Below are 14,287 nucleotides of genomic sequence, written 5' to 3'. Positions count from 1 at the left end.
ATGCAGGATTTTGGTAGGGATCAGATGAGTAAATACAAAGAAATGCATTTTATATACAGTACAATTAATGCACGTTGTGTTTGCTCTCTTTATTATATGATTCTTTGATATGAATGGTGAACATGAGTGTTTTCTTAACTCATGTTAAAATAAACTGTGTACATTTTTATAAACACATTTTTTAAATGGATTGTAAATTCACATATGATGAGTATTTACTGTGCACCACGCACTGTGATATGTCCTTTACATATATTATCATATTCCATCTCCACAATTGCCTTAAATCTTACAGCTTTAGACAGTTCAGTAACTGGTCCACAGTAGAACCAAATGCCAGCAGTCTTACATATCCCACTCTCCTATCTCCTTTGTGCTATTTTCTCACACGACAAAAGGGACTTTGTACATGTGAGTAAGTTAAGGATATTGATTTGGGGAGAGTCTCTTGGATTTTTCTGAGTCGGTCTAATGTAATCACAAAGGTTCTTATAAAAGAGGGACAAGAGCATCAGAGTCAGAGAAGATGTGGTGAGAGAGACAGAGGCGGGAGTGATTTGAGGCAAGAGCCATGAGCCAAGGAATGCGGGTGGCCCTAGATAGGGAAGAAGATGGATTCTTCTCTGGAACCCCTAGAAGGAATGCAACTCTGCTGACACCTTGATTTTAGGACTTCTGACCTTCAGAACTGTAAGGAAATAACTTTGTGTTTTAAGGCACTGAATTTTTGGTGATTTGTTAAAGCAGCAATAAAATACTAATACAGTTTTTTCAGTATCTTTTCTGAACCAAATTCTGAGATCTCTTGAAGACCTTGTTAGGGACTGAATGTTTATATCCCCTAAAATCCATATGTTGAAGCATTTCTTAATTCCCAATGTGATGGGATTAGGGCCCTTGGTAGGTGATTAGGTTTAGATGAGGCCATAAGTGTGGGGTCCTTATGAGGGGATTAGTGTCCTTATAAGAAGAGGAAGAGGTCAGCCATGTGAAGACACAACAAGAAAACAGACACCTGCAAGCCAAGAAGAGAGACCTCACCAGGAACCAAATCTGTCAACACCTTGATCTTAGACGTCCTAGCTTCTAGAACTGTGAGAAGTATGATATTTAAGCCACCCCAGTCTATGGTATTTTGTTATGATAGCCTAAGATGACCAAGACAGACTTATAAGTTATATTTCTATACTGAGCTTTCAGAGATGTTGGTAATAATAGCACATCTTCCACTCTGTTCCATGCATATCCTATCACTATGTGTATAGATCTCTTGTCCTGCCATTGGCTATGTTGTGTTTACTGAGAAAAGGATCATACTGATAGAGCTGATATATAATGTAGGACCACCGGTGGACCCCCTTCCCATGGTTAACCATAGCCTTCTTTGAAAGAATGATCTTTCCCCAGAATTATTGTCACAGAAATTGTTAGTCTTTCCATCAGTACAAGTTCTGCATTGCAAGCAACATAAATTAGCTATGGCTAACTTAAACACAAAAGGAAACATGAATACTGAGTAATTCACAGAATCACAAGGAAGACTGGAAAAATAGTGGGAAAAACATAAATTATGTGTAATTCTATTCATTTCCTGCATGAAGAGTGATCCAAGAGATACTGATTTGAGTCATCTGTATTGTATATATTACAAAAACATGTAGATTTGGGGACATTTCCTCTTTACAAGAAGATAGATAGTTTTATTTAATAGTTTTTCATCTGGGGAACTAAAAAATATATCTCTGCTCTTTGTGCTGGTAGCTGCCTTATAGGGTCTGAAGTTTTTTTCCTGCCTGTTTTCTTAGCGCTCTCCCTTCCACTATTACCAAAATATTTGGTCTGTTTCCCAACACTAATTAATTTTCCTTTTTTCTAAATCGCACTTGAACATCAGGAATATGTAGAGGGAGGTAGTTCATCCTGAGAGTTGAGCATAAGGTTTGAGAAAATGCCAACAGTGAAACTAGAAGGCTGGGAAAGGAAAAGGGGAGCAACATATGAAACTAATCATCTTGGGGGTAGGGAAAAAATCCCCAGAAGATGAGTCACATTTCAGTGATGAGTGTGAGAATAAAAATCAAAAGGCTATTTATCATGGGTTTAGCTAAAGATTCTGATAATGTATTTGAGAAAAAAATGCAGTGAAACCCCTATAAACCAATTGATTGGCTTTTTTAGGTCTCAGTTCTACTATTTCATCTTCTGGTTCCTGACTTCCCTATTACTCCTTGGCACAGATTCTTAATATCTGTCATTTAGTCTTGGTCCCAAATGTAATCTGATGGTGTATGGTCTAGCATTTTAAGGTCCCTTTTACTCTAGACTCAGTGTACTGGACAGTACATATCATCTGCCTAACATACTGAGCCTTGGAGAGCTAGGAATAACCAAGATGGAAGGAATCCAAGGAAGCTGCATGTTCCTTACCTCTGTAAATACCACCATGGTCCAGAAAGTAGGGGAACTGTGAGTTGAAATGCTTACCAAGCAATCTACGTAGTTAGAGAAATATTAGTTGTTAGCAGGTCTTTCCACCTGTTGGGTAAAACCTTAACAGTTACTCCAACACTTTGAGAAGAGCTATAGTAGGTTACTGGGATTGAAAATGCTGATAAAAATCTCATGAGAAGTTTGTGTAAAATACAGATCCCTGGACCCCAGTCCTGCTATTTTAACTGTTACGTCTGTGATTGTTTCCCTGGATTCTGCAAGTTTAACAAGCATCCTATTCCTCCAATGATTCTTTTATTTTGATGTTTATTTACTTTGAGAGAGAAAACAGGGGAGAGACAGAGAGAGAAGAGAGGAAAGGAAAGAGAATCCCTAGCAGGCTTTGTGTTGCTAGCCCAGAGCCCAACGTGGGGCTCCAAAGGACGGTGAGATCATAACCTGAGCCAAAATCAAGAGTTGGATGCTTAACTGACTGAGCTACCCAGGCACCCACCTCCAATGATTCTAAAGCAAGTGGCCCACATTTAGGGTTCCACTGTCTGGTTCTCAGATGAAGTCTAATGCGTGGTACTCTTGGTCTCCTCTTATTCCTTGTCAAGGTTGAAAAATGAATGACATCCAATGTGCAGGGAACACCCTGTAAAAAAAACTATAATACATTTTTAGACAGGTTGGATCAGCTACAAGAAAATTCTATACAGACTCTTTCCAGTTCTGTCAGTGATTGGCTCCAATTAGCGATTGCTTTGTAAGGCTCCTACGCTTAGTGTAAAACGTGTCCTGAAGAAAACTGCCCTCAGTGTGCTGGTGGGGAGAGAACCAGCATGTAAGAACTGATTGGTCAGAGCATCTGGCTAATGAATGCTTCCAGAGTAACTTCATAGCTCATACTATAGCCAAAGAGTGGTGGCACCCACCATCCACATAAACAATCTATAAGTAAGAGACATTTCTTTGCCTTTGTTAGGTTATAACAAGACTCATTATGTCTTTTTAGGGGTGCCCTGTTGCCTCACCTGGGAACCACCAAGGTTTATAATAGGGAGTGCAATTTTTGCTCTTAACTCACATGTGTTTCATCTTTCCCTGGAGACAAAGGGTTCTGGGCTCTGGTCCAGTAGGCTCAGCAAATGATGGGCAAAATCCAAACAGCACCATCAAAATGGTTGTTCTGATCTGGGAGAGGGAAAAGGGCACATCATGCTATCCCCACAGAGGCTTAGATGCATTGCCACAGTAAGATTCTTCCTTCATTGTCACCTACTCTCAGTGCTACATGGCTTCCAGACTTGAAGATGGCCCTGATCTGGCCAAAAGCGTCCAGTCTCCTGAGTATGTAGAACTGCCAAATGATTTGTGGCACAAAGTACAAAGCACTGCCTGATCCCAGGTACGTCTTCCTTAAATCTTTGTGCCAGGAACTGCACTGATCAGCCAAGTGATCAATTACTTCCCCCTCCTTGCAGTGAAGCTGGCCACGTCACTTCGTTTAAGCTAACAAAATGTGAACCAAAGGGACATGGGTACAACCTGCCACATAAACATTCCCATTTTCTTTCCCCATCTGCCCAATAGGTATCCATGCTCAGGATGTTGCTGAAGATAAAGTTTTGTCTGTCCAGGCCCGGAATGAATGGTGAAGCACCACTCTTCCCCATCCCTAGTTTGGTGAGAGATAAATAGCTCATGTGGGCTACAAACATTCAGGGTTTTATTTATTTGAGGGTTAGCCTACCTTAAATAACACAGGACTAGCTGAGGGCCTTGCAGAGTGGATTACTCACCCTGGTAATAGGGTACCATATACAGCTTTCCCGGGACAGGAACTTGAGGAAATTGTTTCCCCTATATTCTGTCCATCCAAATGAGTGTGGGACTGTGCCTTGTCCTTGTGTTACAAATTTGATTCCAGTTAAAGGACACCTGGGTGGCTCAGACCATTAAGTGTCCGACCTCGGCTCAGGTCGTAATCTCACAGTTTGTGAGTTTGAGCCCCATGTTGGGCTCTGTGCTGACAGCTTGGAGCCTGCTTAAGATTGTGTGTGTCCCTCTCTCTCTGCACCTCCACCGCTCATGCTGTCTCTTTCTCTAAAAAATAAATAAACACTAAAAACAAAAAAAGAAAAAAAATTAAAAAAAGAACTTGGTTCCAGTTAAGAGGATTACTTTTCCGTAAACAGGAAGCAAAGGTGTAATCTGCGACTTTATCTGGTCTCAAAATCATCAGCCAGAAGGTTTGGCATGAGTCATAATATTCAAGGTATTGACACAACAATCCTCTAGGGACCCGAAGCTGTGAATGTCTGTACTATTGGGCCAGCTCCAAAACACAAACCTACCACCCTGTGCCATCTACAAAATAAATACAGCTCTCTCGTAGCAGAACGATGAGAGAACAGTATTAAAGTAAATCTCACTTTATAGAAGCTGTATTCCTGACAACTACATGCAGTTCTTAAGACCGTAAATCAAATCGCATTTAGATGTACCAAGGGTAGATACTTAATGAAATCCTAAAATGAGCTAAGAGTTATAAAGAAAAGACTCTTTTGACACAGTGAACATTCCATCTTCTCATAATTTTCGTAAAGCAGGTTTGCTATCCTGGTGAAATATGCAAGAGCCACAGTCTCTAAAGCCCACTGGGTTTGGGAAGGTAATATAAAGTGATGAGGCAGTTTGAATACATTTAAGATAAAAGAGAGTGTTGGGGAATGCAGTGAACTAGTGAGTATTTTTCCAGCCCCAGTGAGGCCTCTGCTACTCAGGGACAGCCTTTCATCGACAGGATAGATTGTGGGCCAATAATGCCAAATACACTGAAATTCCTTAGCGAGATCTATAACTAGATTTTTATGAAAATAATCTAATTTTTGAATTTTGGCATTCTGTCCTACCTTTGCCTACTTGCAAGCTAACAAGTCAGCCTGAGGCAGTTCCAACGATGCTGGCAAAAAACTCCAGATTCAGGAGAGTGACTAAGGACTGTATTATTCACAGCAATAGCGATAGCCAGTTTCCTGAGTCCCAATTCCCACAGGGTGATGCAAAGTGGGCCAGGAGACACCTGTGTATGCAGTGGGTTAAAAGATAGGAGCCTTGACCTTAGGGAACCTAAGTGTTTTATCCTGAACTGTAAGGCTGCCTCCCTTTGCTCCAGAGGGAGATACTATCTGTATCTTCCAAAGTAGTTTGCTATACAAACATCCTTGAAAAAGATAGTGTGGAAAAAGACAGTCAGAGCCTCTGGTCATAAGACCCACACGAATATGAGGGGTCCATGGAAAATGATCTCCCAACCATATTCATCCTTTGTTTCTACACCATCCTGGATTCTGGTGAATTTTACAAGTATAGCACTCTGATTAATCTAATTGAAAGAGCTGAGTCCAAATCCGTTCAATTTGGCTCATACAACAGTTAATTATAGCTAGTGTCAACAGCACTTGGGCAACAGAATGAGCCCATGATGAAGTACTGACCTCAACCTTGCCCCAGAGTCCCAGACAGCTGAACAAGCCCCCAAAACCACCAGATCTAATTTAGAAGGCCAGGTGGCTTTCTTGTCAAGTTTTTGTAGTGACCTCTCCACTCGGTTATGTTAGAGATTGCATAGACTCCACTTTGACCTGCAAGGGGAAAGTTTAGGGCAATTTTATCATCATTCACAATCACCCAGACCAGTCAGTTGAGGCTGAGTGTAATGCCTTGGAGGGCCTAGGTAGTGTCTTTGACTTCAGCTAAAGGTGGGGAAATTTTAATTGCACCATTCTAACTGTATGACTCCCATCACAGGAACAACTGCTTGCAGTGTATGCATAAATAACCAGTCAGTTATTCCTCCAGGAAGCTTCCCTGAGTAATCAAGGATGGCCCCACTCTGGAGAGATCTCTGTAGCTGTAGTTGTTTACTCTGGGTGTTGCATTAAACATTTGAAGGTCTCCTATTCCTTCCTTATTCCTCCATACCCCTACAGTACAAGTCACTTGTTTTCAGAATGAAGGAAAATTAATGCTGTGCATCCACACAGGGAATACGGTCCCAGGTCGCATGTGGTGTCCCCAGAAAGGAAATGGCGTTGTTTACCATTCCTGGGATCTCTCAAGTGGATCCTGCTTTATTCAGGGGGCACAGGTTGATAATGCCTCGTCTGCTGCTTCCCAGCAAGCTAGTAGACATTGGGGTGCCCAGTTCTGTTTCAATACATGAGTCTAGTCTTTGTTCGTGGAGGCACTGGGGGCAGATGGCCCAAGCTGTGCTGTAGATCCATGCCACCAGCCAATGGTATTCATTGGGTCCATGAAATGACTGAGCAACAGTCACAGGAATGGGGTGGAGAACACAGGTAGTTTGTGTAGGATGCACATGTGCTACAGCCATCTCCTGTCTGATAGATTCAGTAAAGTTAAGGGAGGGGTAATTAATTCATGTTCAGAGTTGTTTCACAGGAAATGGCAAGCCAGTAATCAGCAAAAGTTAAGGCATTTAAAACAGTTTAGAGCCATATTAGAGCATTTTCTTTTATGAGAAAGGATCCAGGAGTGGTTCCGAATGATAAAGATCGTCAATATTCTTCCCTCTACCACATCTCCTGGGGTTCAAAGTGTTTGCTCCCCGGGTGCCAGGGTTATTGCTCCTGCTTCACCACCATGAATCTGGGTCTTATTTTAGTAGTTATGACTTCATCTTTTTAAAATCTTCCTCTAATTACACCCAGACCATTTATCTAGAAAGGTTAGATGGTGAAAGACAAGGGCATTTTTTAATGAAATTTAGAAAAATGGATTGAGTTCCCCACTTTGGCCTATCTGGGGACTCAATAAAAATGACAGTCAATCAAGAGGTCATCCTTATGATTTAGGACCATGTTAACACAACAAGGGAATCCAAGCGGCTAAACTCAAATTAAGCCTGAATTTTCTAGGTCCCATTGTATATGGGGTGCCAACCTAGAGGCTGGAGAGCTATGCTGGCCTGGGATTTTCTGTTAGGAACAGAAAGAAGCATCATGTCCAGGAAAAGTGAGGGCAAAATCCCAAATTTTTAAATTAGGTCTACTTAACAGCTCTTTATCCCTTTCATTCTGTTCATTATCCAAGAAGCAGCCTAGAAGAGATGATTCCTTTCTTCAGACAACTGCATTCAGTAATCAAACTTTCTTATTAAGGAAGGTGATGGGTATACTGTCAAAAAAATTGTAGTCAATTTTTGAGAAGCTCATTCTAGTAGTCAATGATACAAGTATTTGAGGACGGTAAGAAGCATGGAGGTGAAAATTTGAGTATCAGGGGCACCTGGGTGGCTCAGTTGGTTGAGCATCCGACTTCAGCTCAGGACATGATCTCACAGCTCATGAGTTTGAGCCCCGCGTCAGGCTCTGTGCTGACAGCTTGAAGCCTGGAGCCTGCTTCAGATTCTGTGCCTCCCTCTCTCTCTGCCCCAGCCCACTTGCATTCTGTCTCTGTCTCTCTCAAAAATAAATAAACATTTAAAAAAAATTTTTTAAGAAAATTTGAGTTTCAGCACATTGGTGAGTGGCTTTTGCACTAAAAACTACAGCATTGTTAGACTGTAAATATTCCAAGAAGCCTAAAACAATATAGAGCTTATGTGCAAGGACTACAATGCTTCAAGAAAGGGTCAAAGGTCTGAAACACATTGTTATGCCTGACCTATGATGACAAATGTGTTGCTATGTTAGCTACAGTGATGGATCCAGAGTAGTGATGGTGGAAATCTGAATGGTGCAGTTTCATTCAGTCCCTGCATTCCATCCCATATCGTTAGAGAACAGATCCTCATCGCAGGCATTTACATGAATGATTCAGCAATTGTCATTTGTTTTGACTGTTCATGGCCCCAGAGAGGGGTGTCTTTAGTCTGCTAATATGTAGCCGTCCGAAGAGCCAGGACATTAGCAACAGCCCAAGAATAAGTAAAAATATAACAGGGCACCACTGGGTTTTAGCTTAGCTGAACCATCAGTGAACCAGGCCCAGACAGGTGGGAAACCTCTGTCACCCAATGCCTCCACTGAGCCAGTAGCTTTCCTTTAAGCAGCAGAGTAGGATATAAAGTTTACCCCACAGTGACAGCTGTCACTTTTTCTTATAAAGTGGAGATGCTGCTCATGTCAGCCTTGCTGCCTGCTTGAATATCCTGTTTCTATTTACCTAGTGAAGCTTGTGGACCATTCCCACCTTGTTAATTATTGAGGCAGAGTCAACCCACCCTGAAATGGGAATATCAGACTGGACAGTCACAAGACCCTTATAAGTAAGGCATTCAGTTTTGACAAGAGTCTAATAGCATGCTGCCCTTCCTTCCTTCCTTCCTTCCTTCCTTCCAGAATTCCTTCTGGCATTTAGGGAAAAAGGAAGCACAAGCATATAACACATCAAATCTTAATATACATTCAGATATTGATGTGACAACAATGCACTGAATTAATCTAAAAGGCCCCAAACACAAGGTATGTCTGCCTCCCTTCTCCACTATGATTCCTGCCTAAATCCCATTAATTTAATTCACTGCCCCATCCCACCAAGGACAGCTAGGATGATGATGTGTATACAACAGAGGTATACAATTTGATTTCCTTCCTTACTCTTCCCCAAAGGCCTCCCAGCTCCAGATATTTAGGCAAGAGCTTATTACCTTTGATTTTCCTTGGCCCACCCATAATAGTCTTTCTCCTTAACGCAATTGAGGTCAGAGTAGAGAAGAAAGGATAGGTCAAGGGGTATAGAGGCCAAGAGTGGCTCTAATCCACTAAGCAAGGAACATCTACTATTAGTTTGGAGCACCTGGTGGTAGCTCATGGATTGAAAAAATGAACTTCCAAAGTCTTTGACTCTGCACAACACTCTAGCAGGTGGACATCCCTTGATTCAGCAGCCACAGCAACATTGTATTCCAACTGGGGGCTTGGGGTTTGCTCGCTTTAGCTGCCAAGGGATTGACTTAGACAACAGCAACTTCTTAAGGAGATCACCTTAGTCCGGGGCAATTGTTGCCTCATTACTAAGAAAATATCTTTAAATTCTTGCCCAATTTAAATGTAAGGTCTAGGGGAGTTTTCCAAGGCTGCAGGTCTGCCTTCAATAATTGATCTATTTCAGTCTCTCGTTCTCCAGTGAGTCACTTTGAGCAGCATTGTAAATCCAATTCAGAGCATTAAAAGTCCAAATATAGGCCAATGCTTGTATTAGCTGCTAGGATTGCTGAAACAAGTATCTGGGTGGCTTAAACATTACAAATTTATTGTCTCCCAGTACAGAAGACAAGAAGTCCAAGATCAAGGTGTCAGAAGAGTTGGTTCCTTGTGAGGCTGTGGGAAAGAATCTGTCCTATGCCTCTCACCTAGCTTCTAGTTTTTCTTGGCAATAATTCATTTCCTTGGACTTGTAGAGTCATCACCTTGATCTCTGCCTTAATCTTCATATGGCATTTTCCCTGTGTTGTCTGTGTCTAAATTTCCCCTCTTTATAAGGTTATCAGTCAAATTGGGTTAGGGGCCTAACTGCTCTAGTATGACCTCATCTTAACTAGTTATATCTGTTCCAACCTCATTCCCAAATAAGGTCACATTCTGATGTAGTGGGACTAGAACTTCAACACATGAGTTTGGGGTAATACAGTCCAACCCATAACAATGCCTTACTGTGGTTTCCCATGGGAGTTTGTCTGTTTCAGGGAAATCTCCCCAAAAGAACCAAGCTCCCCTATGGCAGCCAGGACTATTGAAAAGAACATCAAGAACTTTAACTGTCATCTCTGAAGAGATCTAAGGTTAGCATGAAAGATTGCAGGAAGGGTTAAGCCTTAAGACTTCCCTCTACTGCCATCCTTCCTTCACGAGCATTGTGCATCCAGCATGCTCCTCTCCCAAGTGAGCAATCTGAAATTTTAATAATTCACCTGGTTTATGCAGATTTCCTTCCTTTGCTTTGAGTGTAAATGTATATTTCAGTAACTATTGTCTGAAAAGGGTAGGAAACTTCTTTTAACCTGGGATTGTTCTTTCTACCATTTATGATATTGAGGTAGACTTGGGGCTGGCAGCCTGACTAGAGAGGAAGTCTTCTCTCCCAGGGGAGTGTAAGCAACAATCAAGCTGCTGCTCAGGCAACTGGCTTTGAACCTTCTTTCTGATACTTGACATGCAAATTCCTCTCTAATTCTTCCTCACTAGCAGACAACAAAATGGAGGACCATTTATCACCCTGCCGAACATACAATTTGGTCACCATCCTTGCCCCTGATTCCTACAGACTCGTCCCTCAAACCTTGTTAAATCAGCCCACAAGACCCTCATACCCTCTCTTCCAGGAAGCCATGTCTCTGTCAACATTCCATCCTCTTTGCCAAAACTGTTGATAACTATGAGGAGTGAGATTTTACACCATTTGCAAATTAACAAGTTAAAATGACACAGTTATGTGGATGCAGCCAGAAGACACAAGATTCCTGGGTCAGAGATTAAAGACTTCATTTCTCACAACTATGATAGCAGACAGAGAACATCAGCTTTATCTTGCACTGGTTCCCTGGGTCCCAATTTCCACAGGACAAAGGGGAGAGAACCCCTGTACACACAGCGAGTTGCATTATAAAAAAGAAGCCCTGAGCTTAGGAACAGAAATTTTTATAATGGCCACTAAATATGCCTGTCTTTTTGCTCAAGGGAAAACATCATCTCTATTTTCTAAGATGATTTCTTATACAAGCATCCTGAAAAGATAGTGTAGAACAAAGGCAGTCTGTACTCCTGTTTCTCTACAAAATACAAAGGCAGTGATGGAAAGCATTTTTTTGGTTTTGTTTGTTTGTTTTTGTTTTTGTTTTTTTTTTAGCAGATTGTACCTAAAACAAATTGTCCCCAAAGCTTATGCTACTAACCATTACACTTGGGTAGTCAGAGCACAGTTTTATTCTTAAGTTTAGGTTTAAAAAATAATTTGATATTATGGGTGACTTGAAAAACTTGGATGTGAGTTCTGTTGAAAATAAAAGCATTACATACCTAATGAAACGTATCTTGGTTACATTAATACCATCATTAACTGTAACTTTTTGAAAAGGGATAATAGCTGTCAGTCCTGTTTTTCCACACTCTTGTGTTGGAGGTTCCCTCTATCTGTAGCAGCAAGACCTACATGAGAACAAATGTGTTTGTGCTGCTTGAAACAGCATTGCTTTCACTTGATTCAACAGTTCATTTTTCTTTTTAGACAGCACTAGTTTTAAATTTTAAAAAGGTTTTTATTTAACACTTTTGTTACAATATTTATGTGGCAGCACAAACAAGCTTCTGAGACACGGGATCACTTTTTGATAGACTTGCAACTCTGCCAGAGGCAGAACTCAAAATAAATGTGTTATTTAAAATATCACCTGTGAAAGTAATAATAAAAGGAGTGTTGTTAGTATCAAGGTTTTCAATGCAAGGTCCAACAGTGATTCTATTTCACATAGAGGAAAAGTGAAAAGAAGTACTTAAATTAGAAAAAAAAAATTGGGATACCTCTAGCATACACATTTACCAAAAACTAGAGAAAAATAGGTCGAGAGATATGTTAAATATTGGCTGAAAAGAAACGTTAGTTGCCTATATGTGAAGCCCCATGAATTATTCTACAGAATAGTACCAAATAAACTAATTCCCTTTATTCCTCAAAAATCAAAAGTGGTTTCATCTAAACCAAAAGTCACTGATTTCTCCTGGTTGTACACTTCTCATTTCAAACATTATTTACTATTTTTTCCTCTCTTCTAGTAAGTTCTCAGTTTGAAGGTTATGCTACCTAACAAGAGTGGCCTAGGAATAGAATCCAGGGAGCCCTCTGGAAATACAGGTAAGTCTTAGGGTATAAGGTCATATGCACATTTTTGGAAGGATGATGGTCTGTATTAATCATCTTTTATCTAGTTCTCATAGTGATACAGGACTCAGTGAAAATGAAGACCCACTAGCCTATTGCAGCAGTTTCCAAAGTAAAATATAAAGATGATTGATTCACTCGGGTTAAGTGAAGAAAATATTAGAATTTTTATTTATATTCATGCTCATTCAAAAAATAAAATAAGCTTTACCACTATACCATAGTATATCAGATTGAGGGTAGCATATTATGTTTATAAATCATTAATCTTTGTAATATTTACATTTATGCTTATGTATTGATAATATACTGTCCATGTACCAAAATATCTTACTAATATTGTACAGGACTCCAAAGATTGAAAGACACTGCTCTAGATTAGTGAATGTTAAGTTGTCATAAGATTTTGCAAGGCATCTTTAATTAACATGTGGGAGGAGGTGAAGGAACAGTATATTCTCAAATACTAATATATTTTTATTCACTTCAAATTTCCAAGACACAATTTGTTTGGGGAAAAAGTCGGCTTATTGTAACTGAACTGTGCCTAGATGCTGCATATCCCTGCTTCACTGGTCATCACTCTCTCTGAAGGCACAGAATTCCATGACCATTATCACTATAACTTTCTCGACCAGTTCAGTTTTGCCCCTTCTATTCTGCAATGTATTATGTGGGCTTGTCCAACTCCCGTAACTGTATGTTTGTTTCGCTTTGCTTTAATTTTCTCTGAGACTACCTCAGAGTTCTTTCTTCAATACAAATGGATTTGGCAACATTTCAGATGTAACAAACATCTTAGCAGATACTTTAAGGTTTAGACATTATGCAAAGTCATTTTTATGCCAAGCAAATTTCTTCACAATCTGTAAGGTTTATTTGCAATGTAATATTTTGACATTAAATACTAAAAAAAAAAAGGAAAAGCAGCACAACTTTATCCAAAATCTTCTACCAGAATATCTGAAAAGTCCTAGATCTGCCATTTAAATTTTGTCCTGATTTCTACCCTGGTATTTAAATCTAAATTATTAACACTTTCCTGAAATGTAAATTCACTATGATGAAAAAGAATCTGTACTGATGATAAAAGAAGCATGGCTTTTAAAATATCACCTTTTTTCTCCTTTTGCTTAGTTTGTTTTTATTCTTTTTAAATCAGAATCTATGCATTTATAAAACCTATGCTTTTTTGTTTGTTTTTTGTTTTTGTTTTGTTTTGTTTTTTTCAGGCATTGAATAGAAGAAATGGGGGTAGGTAGGGGAAGAGCTTTGAATGAAAAACTGTGTAGATTGTGTGAGTTAGTCAAAACAGATGTAGGTGTGACAGGTTCAGAGCAAAGCCGCTTCACAGGAAATGTATAGATGGCAACAAAATGTAAAATGTTTGAGGTGCCTTAAAGTAACAATACCAAATGAGTGCATATCAACAACACAATAAAAGAAGCACTTAAAAGGAAGTTTGCACTTTATGTAAAACCTGGAAGCAGTGGTGGCTAAGAGCAGAAGGCTGAGTGCAACAAAGACTCCCAAGGACTAATTACTTCCATAAGCTTATGCTTTTCGGGACAGGAGTGATGCTTCCCCTTCTCACTAGAGGATGCAAAGATCTCCCAGGCTTTCGGAAGAATCCTAACCGCAAATGTACATTTTTAACACTGTAAACTTTGATTAAAAATTACATTTTGGTGTTCTCTGCTCAATAAAGCAAGCTGTCCCTGCTTTTAGCTTGTATTTAGACAAGAGGATTGAACTTATCTAGGGTTTCTGTAGCATTCAGTTCTTGCATTGCAGAAGATGGTAAGTCCTTCAACAAAGGAATTGCAACACCTTTTGCCTAGCTCCTTCCAGTACTGCCCTCCCACCTCCCACAGGGCCATATCCCCCAATCCTTCCACCTTTCAAATCTGCCTTCGTGTAACTTTCCATGTACAGCCATCTAATGAGTGAA

This window comes from Panthera uncia, chromosome B1 (assembly GCF_023721935.1).
Source record: "Panthera uncia isolate 11264 chromosome B1, Puncia_PCG_1.0, whole genome shotgun sequence".
NCBI classification, from domain to species: Eukaryota; Metazoa; Chordata; class Mammalia; order Carnivora; family Felidae; genus Panthera; species Panthera uncia.
This window is presented reverse-complemented; position numbering follows the sequence as displayed.